Genomic DNA, 14,965 nt, shown 5'->3' with positions numbered 1-14,965 from the left:
GTCACAGACTTGATTAGTTTTGGGTGACCAAGTCTTCTGACTTCGTTTAGTATGTATTTTATCCTTCTCCACCTAACCCCACTCCATTTATGCTAATGCTACTTCTTTTATATACCATTAAAAGTCATTTACAGAATTAAACAAGATGGCTTATATTTTTTAAACCTGATAATACCAAGTACATAATAAGATTATAAAAACTAAGACTTTATTCTTAGATCGGTTATGATTTATAAGTTATAGTTATAGTGCCATAGTATAATACATTCCCATATTCAAAAGAAAAGTAACAATTTAAGGCAGTGAACTAATTTATCAAAATGACAGGTGATGCAAAAATTAAAATATTTTATGATAAATTTATTTTATTTTTATAGTAAAGCTATTTTAAAAGCATTATGCAAAATTATATGGACATAGTTATCTCAAAAAAATAAATTATATATAAAAATATGTCTGAAAGATATAAAGCACTATTCTAAAATAATAATGGCTATATCTGATAATAACATTATAGATATATTTTTCCTTTTAATACTTTTCTTACAGTTTTTAGTCTTTTTAACAATGTTCATGATTTCACTTTTTGTAATCATAAAAATCAACTATACTTTTAAACCCAAAGAATAAAAATAAGTCTAACATTATGTTTGTGTCAGTATGTTATGCCAACATGCTCTTAAATTTTTTTCTAAATAACATAGATGTGTCCATTCAAATAAGTTGACATTTTCATTTTGGTTTCATCTTGGTTGAATGGTTTGATGAAAGTCCAAATCACATGCCAGTGAGCAAACTCACTGACCCACATGACCCTGTTCTGAAAAAAATTTTTTAACTATATAATTGTGTTTCACAAACATTGAGGAGCAATAACTTTGGGAAGGAGGGAGTTTGGGAAGTTGATCATTTCTTGACCAACATTTGTGTAAAATGCATGTGCCAGAAATTCTAATGAAAAAAAGGAATCTGACATCAAACATTTCAGCCAATTATACTTTGTACTCTAGAAACACTTCCATGGGGAGAAGACCATCAATTTGAGTGGATGTGTATTTTCTGTTTTCACAATGCAATGTAGGCAGATTATAAAGTAATAAATGTGTATGCAACTGTGTGAGTTTTTAATGTTTAAATGTGAATAATAAGGATCAAGCTTGTTGTCAAGTTAATGGAACTTAGAAGTCAGACAGAAAATAATGCATTTTATTTCACTTCCCACGAGTCAGTTTTAAAAAGAATTAAAAGCTCAAACAACTAAAAAGTTTACAGGAAAGAAAATGGAATCAACAGTGTCAAATTCTGTCCTGAGTTCATCTCATATTAAAGAGCAAACAGATGCCTGGCCGTGTTAATAGAACTATGGATCACAGTAATGAGTAGCCTCTATGAAGATTAAATGGGTTGTTTTTTGTTTTCTTTTTAGTATTATTTATTTTAAATTTTATCACAAAAATTTTAAAAAGAAAGAAGAGTACATAAGAGTAGAAAGGAAGAGTACAATATAGTAACAGTTGGGAATATTTGCTTTGCAAGTTTCAAAAATTCAACCCAAGTTAGCTTAAGGAAAAGGAGAACTTATTGCTTCATATATCTGAAAAATCAAGGGAAGTGCTGGCTTCAGCTGTGGCTGGATCTGGGAACATATATGATGTCATGAAAACCTGGTCTCTCTTAATCTCCTGAACCTGCTTTCCTCCATTTTATTTTATTTTTGCTGGAGTATAGTTGCTTTACAATGTTGTGTTAGTTTCTGCTGTACAGTAAAGTGAATCAGATACATGAATACATAGAACCCTTCTTCCTTGGATTTCCTTCCCATAGGTCATAACAGAGCATTGAATAGAGTCTCTTCCTTTTAAATTCTGTTACTCGTTCTCATTTGAAAACAACAGAAAACAATTATGACTAGTATAAGCAGAAATTTTTATTAAAGGATTTTAGCTAGCTCACAGCATCATCAGAAAGACTTGAGAAACTTTTAGCCAGAAACACATCCCAAGAGAGGAATAACAGCAAATTCTTCATAGAACACTTGTCCACATATGGTCGACTGGGAAACAAAAAGAAAGATGATAAATCATCTTTTAAATAGCAAAATACCAAATCTCCCTCACTAGCAGTTACCCAAAATCTTATTAAATATCACCAATGACAGGTATCACTCTCTGTAGAATCTACAGTATGTAGGTAAGATAATGGATTCTGGAACCAGATTGTCCTGGTTCAAATCCCAGCTATTCTACTCAAACAACCATCTGACTTTGACCAAATTACTTAACATCCTGTGCCTCAGTCCTTTATTTGTAAAATGGAGGTAATACAGCCAATGGACAGCCATGTGGGCTTCCCATGTAGTCCTAGTGGAAAAAATAACCTGCCTACCAAAGCAGGAGACATAAGAGACCTGGGTTCGATCCCTGGGTTGGGAAGATCCTGTGGAGGAGGAAATGGCAACCAACTGCAGTGTTCTTGCCTGGAGAATTCCATGGACAGAGGAGCCTAGTGGGCTACAGTCCATAGGGTTGCAAAGAGTCGGACTCAACTGAAGCGACTTACCATGCATGCACACAAGGAGAGCTGTGTCCACATTTCCAAGTAGCTTCTACGGTTTAAGGCTGGTCACAGATTTGCTGTCCACAGACAAAGGTGTTTTGTTTACCCAGTTGACTTACTCTCCTCACTCATGTCATGTGATTCCAAGGAGGAGCCTCCCCAAGCCTCTTACACAAATCTGTTAGTCACAATACAGTTGCAACTGAAAGACAATTTAGTACCAATGCACTTTTATTGTCAGTTTCCATATTTGACTTAGCAATTTTTACTTTTTACTAAACTGTTCTCATCATGTTAAATATTGAACCTGTGGCTGCGAAGCTGATTACATTCATATGTACTATGAGAAGTACATTGTTGTCCCCTACCATAAAATCATTGTCAAGCACCTTGAGTGGGGAACTGTCCTAGGCAGTTGCTATGCATCAGTGAACAAACAGAAAAATATTCCTTCTCTCCTAGGGCATATATTTCAACAAGGAAGTAAGAATGATATGAAAAGATTTCAGAAAGTTCTTTAAAATATCATGAATCGATGCTGTGAACTGAGATAGCAGAATCCAACAAAACTAGGACATGGAATCCAATATATTCAATAATTCATGTCTGACTCATTCTGAGTTACTGCCAGTACTAAGGAGCTACTGAGATTGCTCACAAATAAATAAAAGAGTCAATCTTTCCAGTTCATCTAATAACCATTCATTGCTCATTGAAATTCTGCAAAGAAAAAAATCACTCTGGATGCCTACTAATTAAGTAACTAATTAATAAAACTCTCCCTGCCTCACAAATTCTGATTAAAGTCAAGCCCACATCAAACTCATATTAGTAAGTTCTGCTTATGTTACTCATCTTGATTTTGATGGCTTGTCTAAGGCTAAGCAGTTAAAGTAACAGCAGTTCCTAAATGATAGAAGTTGTCATTAGACAAATTGGTTAAAATAGGTTCACATTTTTAGGCATGTATTAAGTTATACACAATTGCGATCAGAAGCATCACTCAAAAGCAAAGAAAGTTTCTTTTCATATGAAAAGAAATACTTTGTTTAATGTGTGTAGGGATAAAATAGTCTTCTAAAAAGATGGTTAAACTGGTTAACTAAAAGATTCTTGATTCCTGAATACCTTGATTAGATAAGTTTGGCTATCCATATTTGATTAGCAGTGGCTGGAGAGAGATAAATTGTTCTGTATGATAAATAAAGACCAATGTTTATTTGTAGGGGTCTGAAAGACAGGACATGAGAATCAAAGAAGAGAGGTAGAAGACGGGCAACTAGGATGAACAAATCTCTGGTAATGGGATAGCTAGCTTGTGGGGACTTGATTATTTTTTAAAGCCTCTTCTTTTTATTGTGTCTTTAATAGACACAACATATATGAAATATAAATGTAAAATTCAATGAATTATCACAAAATAAATTCCCATATAGCCACCACCTGAACCAAGAAGTAAAATATTATGAAACTAAGAGTTGATTTTTTGAAAAGATAGACAAAATTGACAAACTTGTAGCTAGACTAAAAAAAAAAAGACTCAAATAACAAAAATCAGAAAGAAAAAAAGAGTAATTACAAAAATAAAGAGGATTATAGGTATCTACTATGAACAATTATGTGCCAACAAATTGGATAACTTAAAATAAATGGATAATTTATTAGAATCAGAAAGAAATTTTAAAAAAAATTTGAACTGACCTATAACCAGTAAGATTTAACCAGTAATCAAAATTCTCCAAAAAACAAAGATCCAGGACCAAAAGGCCTCAACTGTAGAATTCTACCAAACATTTAAAGAAGAATTAATACTAATCTTTCTTAAACTCTTCCCAAGAATTTAAAATGAGAGCACACTTACAAACTCATTCTATGAGGCCAGCATTACCCTGATACCAAAGCCAAAGATATTACAAGATAAGAAAATTATAAACCAATATCCCTGATGCACATAGATGCAAAAATTCTAAACAAAAAAATACTCAGTAAACTAAATTCACCTTAAAAGGCTTATACACCACAATTAAGTGGGTGTTATTCTTAGGATGCAAATATGGCTCAACCTACAAACAATAATCAATGTACTACATTATATTAACATAACAAAGGATAAAAATCCCATGATCATTTCAACTGATGCAAAAATAGCATTTGACAAAATTAACATGGTTTCATGATAAAAAAACATTCAACAACTGAGAGTAAAAGATTACCTTAAATAATGATAGTCATATATGATAAGCCCACAGCTAACATCATATTCAGTGGTGAAAAACTGAGAGCTTTTGCTCTAAGATCAGGAACTAAGCAAGATGCCTACTATCACCACTTTTACTCAACACAGTGTTGGAAGCCAAAGTAGTTAAGCAAGAAAAAGGTATTAAAGGCAAATAAATTAGCAAGGAAAAAGTAAAACTACTTCCATTCAGAGATGACACAATCTTGTTTGTAGAAAAGCCCAAAGACACTGCTGCTGCTGCTAAGTCACTTCAGTCGTATCTGACTCTGTGCGACCCCATAGACGGCAGCCCACCAGGCTCTCCGTCCCTGGGATTCTCCAGGCAAGAACCCTGGAGTGGGTTGCCATTTCCTTCTCCAGTGCATGAAAGTGAAAAGTGAAAGTGAAGTCACTCAGTCGTGTCTGACTCCTAGCGACCCCACGGACTGCAGCCTACCAGGCCCCTCCGTCCATGGGATTTTCCAGGCAAGAGTACTGGAGTGGGTTGCCATTGCCTTCTCCACCCAAAGACACTACACACACACAAAGCTGTTGAACTAATAAACAAATGCAACAAAGCTTTAGGATAAAACATCAACACAAAAATTACTTGAATTTCTATACAATCTGAAAAGTAAATTAATAAGACAATCTTATTTTTAATAGCATTAAAAAAAGCTATTTAAGAATTAAATTTAACAAGGTGAAAGTCTTATATACTGAAAACTACAATATATTGCCAAAAGAAATTAAAGAAGCCCACAAATCAATGGAAAGACAGTCTATGTTCATGGATCAGAAGACCTAATATTGTTAAAAATGTTCATAGTATTCAAACTGATTTACAGACTCAACACAATCCCTGCCAAAATGCTAATGATGTTTTTTGCAGAAATATGATGAAAAATCTAAAATTCATATAGAATCTCAAAGAACCCTAAATAACTAAAGTAATCCCCAAAAGGGAGAAGGCAATGGCACCCCACTCCAGTACTGTTGCCTGGAAAATCCCATGGATGGAGGAGCCTGGTAGGCTGCAGTCCATGGGGTCACTAAGAGTCAGACACAACTGAGCGACTTCACTTTCACTTTCCACTTTCATGCATTGGAGAAGGAAATGGCAACCCACTCCAGTGTTCTTGCCTGGAGAATCCCATGGACGGAGAAGCCTGGTAGGCTGCAGTCCATGGGTTCGCACAGAGTCAGACATGACTGAAGCGACGCAGCAACAACAACAATCCCCCAAAGGGACAAAGTTAGAACCTTGCATTGTTTGACTTCAAACATATTACAAAGTTTCAATAATCAAAACTGTGTGGTACTGGCACAAAAACAGACACATAGACCAATGGAACAGAATAGAGAGCTCAGGGATGGTATATTTAAAAGTTGTTAAATCCTAAGAGGTCTCATCATGAGGGAAAAGATACATTTTTTCCTTCTTTTAATCTGTTTAAGATGCTGGATGTTAACTAAATTTATTCTGGTTAATCACTCCATAATATATGTAAGTCAAGTAATTATACTACACATCTTTAACTTATACACTGTTATGTGTCAATTATATCTCAATAAAACTGGAATAAAAAGTAATAGAGAGCTCAGAAATAAATTTCACATATATACTCAAATGACATTTAACAAGGGTGCCAAAACTACAATGTGAGGGAAGGATAGTCTCTTCAACAAATGTGTTGGCAAACTAGATATCCATATGCAAAAGAATGAAACTGGATCTTTACTGTATATTGGGTACAAAAATCCATTCAAAATGGAATAAAAACTTGAAACTATAAAAACCCTAGGAGAAAACACAGGAGAAAAACCTGATGGTATTGGTCTTTGCAATGATTTCTTAGCTGTGACATGAAGACACAGGCAACAAAAGTAACAGAGACAAATGGAACTACATCAAACTAAAAAGCTTCTGCATGGAAAAGGAAAGTATCAACACAGTGAAAAGGCAACCTACAGAATGGCAAAAAATATTTGAAAACAATTTATCTGATAAGGGATATCTCAACAACAACAAAACCACATAACCTGATTTTGAAATGTGCAAAGGACTTGAATAGACATTTTTCTGAAGAAGATATATAGGCGGGCCAACAAGCATATGAAAAGATGCTCAACATCACTAATCAGCAGGGAAATGCAAATGAAAACCACAATGATATCAGCTCATATCCATTAGGATGGCCACTATCAAGAAAATCAGAAAGCAACAAGTACTGATTAAGTTGAGGAAAATAATAGAACCCACATGCACTGTTTTGAGAAAAAAATTATCTGGTCACTATAGTCTTGAGTATACTTATCTTCCATTGTGGCAGATGATGCCAGACTGTTGCCCAAAGCGACCGTACCAGTTTACAGTCCCATCTGTTTGGGGACTCTGTAATCATCCTATTGGTCTATTGTCAATTCTTGCACCAAAAAAAAAAAAAAAAAATTCAATTTTGTCACTTAACAGTAAATCTTTCTATCCAACAAAGCAAATCCTTTCACCTCATTTTTGTTCAATAGTATATACTCTGTGTCTTAGTGTTTCCATTTGCATCTTAGATTCACCTTTTACCAAATAAGCTCTGGGAAACAATAATATGACCAATAACAGCAATCCCAACTATGTTTAATTTCATGAATATATAACAATACTCACTGGTTATCTATGGAGGGTATTAGGGCACCAACAGATAATTTTGAAACCTATTAAATAAAGGGAAAAAACCAAGCATTTAACAACACTTTTCTAAGTGAACTGTATCTCAAAGTAACCCAAGAGTTCATGAAAGTTTTTTATAGAAGCATTGCAGCTAATAAAGGAAGAAGCGTCAAAGAATTACAATATCACCATTTTGTAACCCCTAAAAAATAAATGTTCAATGACATTTAATATCACAAAAAGGACACATCTGGGTGTGGTGCATCTTCGAACACCACCACCTATGAAGTGTTCTCATGAAAGGAAACCAGAATCTGATCAAGACTATGTCAGTTTCTGGGAAACACTGGAGAACTGTTAAAAGGCACCACAGAGATTCAACTAACAAATTCCAGGTTGCTAACATTCTAGTGTACCAGTTTCTTCAACAAATAAGTTGTGGGGCTGGAAGGGCAGGAGCAAAATAGGGGAATTTATATATTAAAAGATACTTCAGACATTGTTTTGGGCAAAAGTTCTTCACAGGTGTTTCTGAAAGTCTTGTGAGCAGAGATATTAACTGGTTTTTGTTGTTGTTGTTGTTGTTGTTGTTGTTCTACACTATATTTCAAGGATGTTTTTATAGTGTACAGATTTGGAAGACTGAAATAGTGTCTCCTTCCAGAGCAGAGAGCAGGGTATGGTTTGTGTCCACTACAATAATGACAAGGTCTCCCTCCATGTTTGTGGCTGGCAGGTTAGCTTACAGCTTATTACAAAATTTTCACATTTCCTAAACTTGAAGTTCTTCATCTGTATACTATGTACAGTGTGTACACTGTCTATGTATGATGTCTGTCTGGCCACTCCAGAGAGGTAAAGAGAAACGGAGGAAGAGAGAGAAGTATCTAATATACAAATCTGTTTGTTTGAAACAGTATGCAATTCCTTTCTCCTCTGGTAGTCTACTATAGCCATTGAATGATGTGGTTTTGTATAGGGAGGAAAGAAATATAAATTGGCGAAAGGATTAAATATCACATCTGGGTCATTATGGTGCAGAGTGTTTATTAAAAAATATTTACGACCTAAAAGCTGAGAGTTATGTTTTAGTCAGCAGACATATTGAGGACTCAAGCCCAAGAGTCAGCAATGCAAATAACCCTGGGAAAACTGCTCTGAGGAGGTGAGGGGGGAACTAGAATATATAGGAGTTTTGCAACAAAGAGCAGGAGGTAGAAACAAAAGATTACTGTTAATAAAAGAAAACTAGATGTCTCAAGTGAAGGAATTTAGCGGCTTTTCTATGTGTGGGAAGATGCAAGAGTCTGGGCTGAGTGAAGTCATTCCTTTGATATGCACCTCAGCTTTCTGGGCCAATATCCTGTGTTTTCTCATCCTGAGTTTCCTCTGGGCTCACCATGGGGAGTGGCTGCAGTCTGATGATTGCTAGATGGCAGGTATTCTTTGTTTCCTTCCTGAGTGCCCTCAGGGCTCACCAGCTCACTGTTGGCAGTCATTGCAATCGCTGATGACTGTGACATCCTTTGTTTACTGATATGGCAGGCAATATTTTATTTCTCAAGAGCATGAGAACAGGAGCCCAGGAAATGGAAGAGTTCCTGAGAATTCACAGAAATGTTGGCTAGAGCTTTGGATATCCTCACTACATGAACCTCTGGATGGCATTTGGGTTCAAATATAAAGAACCATGCAAGTGACATGCTATTCAGTTCCTCGCCTTTTCTTTACCCATGCATTAAAAAACTTCTTTTGTTTGTGGTCATTTTAAACTGTGCTGCAAACACAATTATAAGAGCAAGTCAAAGTTAGAGATAACAGAGCAAACTGAGAGGCTTCTGCTTAGATAGATGAAAAGGTAAGGAGGATGCTTCTAAGTCTGGTTTCTGTTTCTGTCTGTTTTTCTTTAAATTTATTTATTTTTAACTAGACTGAACTGAACTGAACTGAATCGCTTTACAATATTGTGTCCATGTTGATAAGCCAACTTATTTAGCATTCAATAACAGTTTATCCTTTATAGTTTGGAAAACACTTTAAAAAACACTTTACTAAAACACTTTAGAAAACACTTTACGAAAATTTCTGTGTGGAAAAACAACTTCATTCTTGCTATTCTTATGTATTCTAGTCCCAAGTCCCTTTTCCTTATTGAAACCTCTGCATTTTTAATTTTTTAAAAATATCTTCGGTCTTCCTAGAAACTTAACTCATATTACAGAACAGACTACAAACTACAGCAGTGCAGACTGTATTGGAGGTAGACAACTAGCAGACTGCTTTAGAAATTGTCTGGATCTGGACAGAAGACATCCATAATAGACTTAAAAATGTTTCAACACTTTTACCAGAATAGTTAGGCTATCAGAAATAATATGTGGTCTGACCAGAGAAATAAAAATTTGGCAGACACTTACTTGGAAAAAAAAAGCCTTCATGAAACTGAATAAGCCACACATCAGAACAAAATTTAGAAGATGCCAATACAAATATATTCTTTCTTCTCTAAAGACAAAATAATTCTTTATTAAATGTATCTGTATAATGAAATTGTTCTGCCAACATGATCTCTACCACTGGAGATTTAACTTCATGTTTACCCACTGTGTTCCAGGAAATGCATGCTTTTTAAGATGTTGATAGGATTCTCATCAAAGTATTTTCTATGCTGATCAATTTTGGTAGCTGTACATCCACCTCCTAGAAATTCACAATGTACATATTAAAGTCTCTAGGAATCCCTACAGTAAAGAAATGGGCTTAACTCAGCATTTAGCAAAGTTATTTTGGCCACTGAATTATCGAACACTTCTAATATCTTACTGAATTGCTCAGCAGAATGTTTGGAGAGAAACTGTAATTCAATATCCAGAAGCAATTCATTTCCAAGCCCATTTTGGGTGAAGAAGATAAGAGACCCAGAATTATTTTTCTAGGAGTTTTGGATCTGATTAGTTGAGAATGTGCTCACTAGCCCCTCTCTGATGGCATTCTGTCTTCCATGGCTTTTTTTTTTAATCAGTATTTTTTAATTGAAATATAATGGATTTACAATGTTGTGTTAATTTCTGCCATACAGCAAAGTGAGTCAGTGAAATATATATTCTTTTTAAAATACTTTTCCCATTATGGTTAATAATAGTATACTGATATTGTGCTATACAGTACAGCCTTGTCCTTTAGCCATTGTATATATAAAAGCTTACAGATTCTGTTTCTGTTTCATAGTCATTTGTCAAATGTTAGATTCTACACGTAAGTGATATCATGTGGTATTTGTCTTTTCTCTGTCTGACTTATTTCACTTAGTATGATAATCTGTATTTGCATCCACATTGCTGCAAATGGAATGATTTCATTCTTTTTTATGGTTGAGTATCTCATTGCATTGTTGTGTTCAGTAAATCAAATGGGGAACGGATCCTGGCATATGGATATCAGAAGTCACAGGTGCTGATTCTGCCACCAGTAATTGTGAATCCTTGAGGAATTTAAAACCTCTGAACTTCTGTTACTTTATCAATAGAACAGAATTAATCCCGGATTTTTTACTCAGTATCAACAAATATTAAAAGCCAGTTCTCAGGAAATTTACATTTTAGAAAGGAGGAGGGGCCAGAGGAGGGAGAAAGAGAGAGAGGGGGGATAAATAGATTTTATAAATATAAAAATAAATAATAAAATATCAGCTAGTGATAAGTTCTGTAAGAAGAGTTAATATGGGATGGTGTGATAATACCTGGATGACTACTTTTGATTGAACGGTTAGGGAAAGACCCTCAGAGGAGATGATATTTAAACTGAAATCTGAATGACAGGCAGGCAGATATTTGAGATGAGACTCTCAGGAGAAAGAGCAGTGAATGGTCTTGGAGAATGAGGCAGAAACCAGATCAGGGATGGCTTTGCAAGTCATGCTATTTGGATTTTATTTCAAGTACAATAAAAAGCCACTGGAATGTTCCAAAGACAGAAGTGACAGGATGCATCCAACTTATATCATAGCATGTTTATAAAGATTAGATGAAGTATTGTATATGAATCAGTCAGGGTTCCAGGAGAACATATTGAGACCAGGTAAGCTGAGGAGAATTTTTAAAAAGAGACCATTTGCCATGAGTAAGTTTTAGGGAACAACCCAGAAATATTTCTAGTTCAGGACCTGTGTGCTATTAACAAGGGAGCCCAAAGTCTATGAGGACTGGCTAACCAAACCCAGAGAAGGTAGTTACATGGAGAATGTCAACTGAAAAGAACTTCAAGAAATGGACTTAGACAACCTGCAAGATCAAAAAGGAAAGAAGCCACCATCTCATGCTACTCTGCATCTTACTGGCTCAACCCATTCAGGAGTCAGAAGTAAAGAAGTCCATTGATGAAGATCCACACAGAGAATGATGCATGAAGATGGAGAAGCAGCAGGAAGTACCTAGCACTCTCCACTCCTCTTGCCTCTCAGCATTCACTCCTGGCCTTTGCCCAGGTGAAAAACTTGTGTCCCCAATCCGTTACCATCCCTTCAAGGTCAATTCAGTCCTGTCACCACTTGCAACCAAAAATGGTAACCACAAACAGTGTTCTTCATAAACTGAGTGGGAGGAAACATGCAGAAAAGAAACAATTATTATATGGCAAAGATGTTACAATCTCTGCTTCTGTAAATGGTCACTAGATCTAAATTGTTAACACAGTGACTTTCTTCCAATCCTTAGTCCATGTTTTCCCTGTCTTCTTAAAGCACATTGGTTGGATGGATTCTTAACCTAATGACTTGAGTCAAATCTTTAGTCCTACAGGACCTGGGTCCTTTAGAGATCCTGTCTTTATCATATTGCCAGTTTTCTATTGCCAAGGGCCATGGTGTAATAGGGTCCTAAGTAGCTAAGAGTCCACTTGGGTTCCAGAAATAGTTCTCATCACCCTGAACTGAATAGCAATTACTCAATCTCCCCTTGATAATCAGGATCATCACCCCAGAGAGTACAATAACCTCTTCTCTATCTATTGCTTTAGTAGTCTAAAATGGCCAGAGGGAAGACTCATTTTAATTCAATGGAATTATTATTGAATTCCTTCATGGATGCATCCCTCCCTCTCCAGTACTATAAATCCACTCAGACCAAGGGTGAACAGACAGGAAGAAAAAATTCTCCAAATTATACATTTGGTGTAATAGTTGGAAAGTCCATTCTCAACTCCAACTCCCAGATACATGGAAGATAGTACCTTATATTGGACCTGGATTAAGGTGTTTACTGAACCTTGTACACAGAATCCTTACTTCTTAGGACTTTACTCCTGGTGGTGCCAAAAATGAGCCTTCAGATGCCATCCCACAATGCCAGGAGACTAACATGAACACCATGCATGGTACCATATTGAGAGCAAGCCAATGGCCTTTGGTACAGGTGAACTGGACACATAGAGATGCTGTCGACAAATCAGCCTTGATATGAGTGTACCCCTGTTTGTGAGCCTACACATAGTCTCCATTCTTGTCATCATATCTACTTAATATATCTCAATTGACCAATCATATTAAAGGGAAATAGGCTGACTGACACCCTGAGGAGTTATCATCTTATTCTCTTAATTTTCAAAAGCACTCATTCACCTGTATGATACCCTCTAGTGGACTTTTACATGGAACACAAATATCCCCCCACCTCTGCTATGCTGAAAGGCCTATCCACATACCTCTCCCCAGACCTTGTCACCAACATTCCTATGTTCTACTTCCCAAAGCCTTAACTGCTGGCCTACCTAGTTTATATAAATTCATACTGCAGGCTAGCTCTCCTTCCATATTAACTGGGCAATCAGATGACTGCTTAAAGTTCTGCCCATTGAAAATACTGTCTTTCATTGCTGTCTTTCAGTGCCACTCCTCAGTGAGGCTATACATGGTGACTATCCATTTCTGTGTGATGCCCACATACTATGCATTCACAAACCACCCTCTTTTATCCACTTTCAGCTGGCCATAGAGAGTTCCCCATGAGACTGTAGGTGTCATTTGAGGGAATGGCAGGAAAGCAGTAGGAGCAGTGACCATGGGAGTCTAAGCTACTCATTCACACCATTTATTTATGCTTTCTGACTCTCCTTGGCCCTGTCTCACATACACCATTTTCATTTTATATTGGAATGGTACATACATGTCTACATTATTGTGCAATGGATTAGGTGCAATGTTCTCTAAACAGGCAGTTCACAAAGAGCAGTTTGGGTCACATTTTCACTTACATTCAAGGATCAGGTGTTCAGTCTTTACCATGCCCAGTAGCAAGTTAAAAGATATTTTTCAAGTGGAGAATAGTTGTCAGAAGAGGTCAAGTTTTCCAACCACATAAGGGTCTGCTATGGTTTTTTCCAGTGGTCATGTATGGATGTGAGAGTTGGACTGTGAAGAAAGCTGAACGCCGAAGAATTGATGCTTTTGAACTGTGGTGTTGGAGAAGACTCTTGAGAGTCCCTTGGACTGCAAAGAGATCCAACCAGTGCATTCTGAAGGAGATCAGCCCTGGGATTTCTTTGGAAAGAATGATGCTAAAGCTGAAACTCCAGTACTTTGGCCACCTCATGTGAAGAGTTGACTCATTGGAAAAGACTCTGATGCTGGGAGGGATTGGGGGCAGGAGGAGAAGGGGACGACAGAGGATGAGATGGCTGGATGGCATCACTGACTCGATGGATGTGAGTCTGAGTGAACTCCGGGAGTTGGTGATGGACAGGGAGGCCTGGTGTGCTGTGATTCATGGGGTTGCAAAGAGTCGGACACAACTGAGTGACTGAACTGAACTGAACTGCGGGGTCTGCACTATGAGCCTAAAGGAAGCCCTGTACACCTCTGCCTGAAACAAATGCTTAATGCCATCAGGTCTAACAGGTCACAAGTGTGACCAACACAGTCTTGCCAAATAGCCTTTTTTGTTTTTCTTACTCCAACCTCTGCTTAAAACTGGCAGCATTACACATTTTCCAATAAATGGTAAGACTAGCATCTCCACATGTGGTATATGTGGTCTCCCAGATCCAAAGAGGTTCAGAAAGAGGTGCCTGTTCCTTGGAGTGAACCATGTAAGACACAAGGACTTACATCTCAGTTTAGAAGGGGTATTTCAATACATCCAAGATGACTGATACCTAAGAAACTCCACCTACGTGACAGGTCCTTGAAATCAGCAGTTTTTCACTCTCCCTCTGACACATATCTCTTTTAAGATGGCACATAGATGCTTCATAGTTTCTGTTCACTAGGTCCAATAAACATAATTTCATCAAATTAATGCACTAGCATCATGTGCTATAGAGTATCAAGAAGATTGAGTTCCCCTTGAACCACATTATAAGAGGACTGAAGTGGGCTGACAGAGATTAGCTAGCCTTTAGGCAAGTCAGTATTCTCCTATCCCTGTTTCTAGAAAGCAAAGTACACCTTACGAATTTAGCTGATAGTGATGCCAAAAAGCATTTACTAGGTCAACAGCTATGTACCAGGCAGGGGACTATGGTTATTTCTTGCT

At 36.7% G+C, this 14,965-nt stretch overlaps 1 long non-coding RNA gene across 6 annotated transcripts in view; it reads right to left on the bottom strand.

Moving 5' to 3' along the window:
• Positions 1-1,902: 1,902 nt before the first annotated feature.
• The window catches only part of LOC129657678 (uncharacterized), a 56,155-nt gene continuing 43,092 nt past the window's right edge, over positions 1,903-14,965 (bottom strand). For 5 of the 6 annotated variants that reach the window (XR_008716965.1, XR_008716964.1, XR_008716966.1 and 2 more), the window contains 3 exons: positions 7,437-7,483; positions 2,560-2,758; positions 1,903-2,053 (listed from right to left, as the gene is read on the bottom strand). This is a non-coding gene — a long non-coding RNA (uncharacterized LOC129657678). The remainder of the gene's footprint in view (positions 2,054-2,559; positions 2,759-7,436; positions 7,484-14,965) is intronic. The other variant, XR_008716967.1, reaches the window with a different exon arrangement.

The sequence above is a fragment of the Bubalus kerabau genome, chromosome 7 (genome assembly GCF_029407905.1).
Source record: "Bubalus kerabau isolate K-KA32 ecotype Philippines breed swamp buffalo chromosome 7, PCC_UOA_SB_1v2, whole genome shotgun sequence".
NCBI classification, from domain to species: Eukaryota; Metazoa; Chordata; class Mammalia; order Artiodactyla; family Bovidae; genus Bubalus; species Bubalus kerabau.
Note: the sequence above shows the minus strand (reverse complement) of the source record. Positions and strands in the feature narration are given on the sequence as shown.